General features: G+C 42.4%; 1 long non-coding RNA gene across 1 annotated transcript; it reads left to right on the top strand.

Annotated features, from left to right (window-relative positions):
* Positions 1 to 214: 214 nt before the first annotated feature.
* On the top strand, positions 215 to 4,392 carry LOC123131951 (uncharacterized). Its single transcript, XR_006464424.1, has 5 exons — positions 215 to 565; positions 702 to 761; positions 1,354 to 1,460; positions 1,554 to 1,761; positions 2,259 to 4,392. It is a non-coding gene; the product is annotated as an uncharacterized lncRNA (long non-coding RNA).
* The last annotated feature ends 235 nt before the right edge of the window (positions 4,393 to 4,627 follow it).

Raw genomic sequence — 4,627 nt, 5'->3', positions numbered from 1 at the left:
ATGCATGTTGAGAGAGAATGATGATGTGGCATGTGTGCATGTTGAGAGTATTGGGATAATACAACACTTTAACAGTCGCTGCAAGGGCGCATGCTCGCTATGTCCACGTCGGCAGCAAGAGACAATTGATGCACTGTGCAGTTGGATGTGTATTGGCCAGGAAAAAGCAAAGGATGGCCCACCGCTTCTCGCTTCAGAGAGGGAGTCGCCTCGAGCCCCACTCTCCCACGCAACCTCCCCTTTCCTCGTTTTCCCTTCCCAGGATGGGCGGCTAGGGTTGCCACCGCCGCCCCCGTCCCCGCCCCATCAGCACATCCCAGTTCCTCCGACGCCGACCACTGGAGAAAGCGCCTTACTCAGATCCGCTTCTCCCCCTCGTCTTCGTGTTCCACCCGCCCAGTATGGTTGTAGAGGAGGGGCGAGGAAGGGGATGGCGTGGCCGTCGGCCGGAGGCAGAGCAGGGTGCTGCCAGCGGGAGAGGCACCCCTCCCTGCTTCTTGGCGAGCGTTGGCACTTCTTCCAGGCCCGCTACTTCGTCGGGGAGGACGAGATCAACCTGCTCCAGGTATGTGGTCGACGCAAACACACAAATCCCACCCTTTCAGATTTCTCTGGTTTGCTTCAGATTTATTGTATACGTTATGTTTTGTTTTCATCTCATGTGGTGATTCTTTGATGGGTTCAACCTTCGAATTTGATAGGCCCAAAGAAGAAGAGCACGGAGAACATCCTCTCCTTTACATCTACAATCGAATTTATAGGTGATCGATCCATGGAGTTCAAGTATTTGTCAAATTTCTTGCAAGGCTGATAGTTTTATTTATATGCCTCATATGCAAGCTCCTAACCCACTGTAGAAGTTGTCCGTTGTGGAAAAAAAAAGAACAGTTTTGCTAAAGCACATCTAGATGTGCAATAAGTATTGCACATCTAAGTCCTATGTCATTGATCTTATGTTGAGATTCGTGTGGATATTTTCTTTTCTTTTTTCTTTTCCTCTTTATGCTTGATTCACTCACTTAAATGTGCAATAATTAGAGCACATTTAGATGTGCCCTAGACACATCCAAAAAAGAATCCCAATTTTCCTATATGAAAAAATGCTCTTGTGCGGCATATGGTCATTCGCTATCTGATGGTTGCAACTTAAGGCATGCTAAAAACTCGCAGGATGGAGTTGAAACTCTTCATCTTTGTGTAGCAGCAGCAGAATTACAAGTAAGAAACATATTGCATGATAAAGCACTAATGCCGCTGGGGAGACAGTATGTGAAGATTGGGTTACTGCAAGAAGACAAAACGCATCACTGATAGTTTACTAAATCAAGTGCCATGCTCTGTTTTTTTTTGCAGGTCACAAAATGGCAAAATGCTTTGAATAGCATATGTACTTCCGTCAGTTGCATTCCATGTCTTTTATCTCATCTATTTTATTTGGATTAGGAGATGGAAATTTAAAGGTAACCATTCTGCATTGGAAATAATTTGTAGTTAAAAAAGCATGCCATGGCTTAATCTGATAAACACATGATAAGTCCCCTTTTGTGAGCCAGGGAAAGGAAAGCAGCGGCATCCCGTGTACTTACGTTCAGATTTATGGGCAGAGAGACAGTAACTTGTAAGGTAGGGCTATGAGTGATGGGAGAGCACTTGTTGTCAGGGCTGGCTACGGCGGCAACAAGATAACATTCACGGTAGTGATGTGCTACCTCACGGCGGCCTCCGACGGGCTCATTCTTGGATACGACGTCAGAATCACAGGTTAGTTGTGCCATACGCTGAGTATGCGCCTTGATCATATGATCCTGTTGGACGCTTCCTTCCTAGCATTTATCAGTCTCCTGCCTTACGGTGTCTTCCCTGTCTCTTCTCTTTTGTTTTGCCTAGACTGGGTGGCGATTTATTTTTCTGCTAACTCTTTTATTAAGAAATGATTTCTGTAAGTTTGAGTTTAATAAATAACATGGTTTCTGAAAGCCAATTTGGTCAAATGTTGCCTACGAAGAACTAAAAGATATTCATCCAGGCCCAACGAGTTCTGACTTATGAACTAGGAGTAGCTTACAAAGTTCTGTTGCATAAGCATTTAAAATTAGGCAGAGACGTTTCTTTTTGTCAATTGGTGACATGTCCCTTATTAGTTTGCTAGCTTTGACTATTTGTTAGGCAACACACTAATTTCAGAAGAACTATGCTGATCTCCCCATGTTTATTTGGTGGTGTTAGTGTGTTTGATGTTATGATCTTTGTACTGACAGGTTCTTTGTACCACGGACTTTGACCCTATTTCTGAGATCAGGTAACTGGATACTTGACACATAGTTGAGACAATTGCATTTCAATAACTGAAACTATTTTTGCCCTATACTTATATTTTATTAGCCTTTGTGCAACCATCCAACAAAAGAAAGAGCAGCTATATAGTTTCCTTGGATTGCACGATAATAACATTTCTTGCTTAGGAATAACATGAACATTCACTCTCATGAAGTACCAACATCGCTATTTTTTAGTGACCCGGAGTTTAGTTCGGCATCATTATGAGAGTCCTCTGGACAAAGTTAGGCTTAGACCTGGAATTGCTTCATGTGAGTTTCTCTGAACTGTACTAGCCCAGAATGCTAACATACACAGGTATTGCCCAGGGTTTAATATTAACTTGGAACTTTGTTCAGTCTTATGAAAGCTTTACTGAATCCTATTAACATGTATTTACTTAAGGATAGTGCAGGATCAGCACGGGCCACTGAGGAACACGTGAGTTTTCATCCATTGTCAAATACCACTGAAGTTGTGTATATATGTAGGGTTAGTCACATGTCATCAGTGCTTTGTTTGGTCTCTCATCCACTAAATGTTGTTTACTTTGCTATTACTACTACAAAGTCATAGTTCAGTTACTCATTTTTAATCACATGTCCATCACAAACTCCTGAATCTGACAGTAAGGTTTTAATCCACACATAAGGACATGTATTCTATGTATTAGTTGCCACATCAATATTTGCGTTTATGCTCAAAATATACCCCGTGGTATACTTAGAACTGTTGCCCTACAAGCTAACTTGCATCATGTATGTATCTTCTATTAGGTATCGTAGTAAAGACAGTTCGAAATACATTCCCTGGGATGGTCCATGATACTCTGGTAGCTCTTTAGGTATCCTATATCTTTTATTTGTGCATCATTCACCTTTGGTAAATCCAGTGCGTTGACCACTAGCGACCACTTTCTTTTCTGTGTATTGGTGCAGTTGTTGCATATTCTACCATCATCATTTCCCTTTCCTCTTGCTTGCTCCTCATTTATTTCCTTGAGCAAGTGGATGGCTATTTATGTAGGTACATGTTTTCTTATGGCTCTCATTGTTTGTATGGCCTTCCCAGGAGATGTAGGCCTTCATTTTTGCAGTTTCAGGTATTAACATTGTTGAATATCATCCTCAACAACTCCTTGCCACGGCCACTAGCTGTAAGACACCGTTCCCTACATAATTAGTTTCTTTCTTGTTCCTTGAGTTCTTACTTGCTGCTGTAGTTGATTGGATTGGGAGATATTTGTGTTTTATCAAATTCATATGGGATTCTTTTAAGTTTGAGAAAAAATGATCGAAGAGAACGAGGAAGGCCCCGATCAGCCGACGGACGTGGCGGCTGCTGCGGCTGTTGATGCTCTGGGCATGTACAGCACAGCCGCGTCGGCCTTGGCGGCAGGCGCATCACAAAGTTCTATGTGTAAATGAACTGCGGCGACAATTCTGGAGCTGCAATTCACCGACATGATGAAGAGTATCATCTTATAGATATAGTGTTAAGATTGCTTATTTATTTGATGTATTTGGTTAGTTTTTTATGAAGAAGAGCATCGTATGTAATGCATCAGTTGTACATGCATGCATTTTATCAATCAGAGCTCAAATTCACTGAAAGGGCGCCACCCTACCTGGCACCGCAGAAACTTCCTCTCAGGCGGCAGGTGGCGCCACACGTTGGCGATGTCATTGTCTTTTCTCCTAAGGATGATCCATCGACAGATTGCACTACTTTCATGCTGATGTGCATTAACTTCATGCAATAGCATTGTGCAGTACACCCAGGAAAGTGAAAGGGACGCACCCAACCTGGCACCGCCGAAATTCCTCTCAGGCAGCGCGCCACGGGCGCGCCCCAACCACTAGTGTTGATAAGTTACTTAGGTATACTAGATGACGCCCCTTACGTTGTTGCGGGGATATTTCGCAACATAATCCGATGAAGTGGCATGCTTGCTTGTTAAGAGACATATGATAGTAGGGGTGGGCTTTTCTCATGCATGTTATGAGATGATGTTGTATGCTTGCATGTTGAGAGTACTAGTTAGTAGGAGGTAACTTTTTTAATCAAATATATGTAGCATAATAGAATAAAAATTCTTATGTATATTTGCATGTTGAGATGGATCTTTTTTCATGCAAGCCATAATGAAGTGGTATGCTTGCATGTTGAGAGACATATGATAATTGGGGTGGGCATTTTTCTCATGCATGTCGTGTGATGATATGGCATGCTTGCATGTTGAGATAAATAGTTAGTGGGAGTTAGTTATTTAGATACAGAAGATAAGATTCCTTACTTACAATTTGATAAA

Source organism: Triticum aestivum, chromosome 6A, assembly GCF_018294505.1.
Source record: "Triticum aestivum cultivar Chinese Spring chromosome 6A, IWGSC CS RefSeq v2.1, whole genome shotgun sequence".
Classification (NCBI taxonomy): domain Eukaryota; kingdom Viridiplantae; phylum Streptophyta; class Magnoliopsida; order Poales; family Poaceae; genus Triticum; species Triticum aestivum.
The sequence above is the reverse complement of the archived record's forward strand: the minus strand, read 5'-3'. Positions and strand labels throughout refer to the sequence as shown.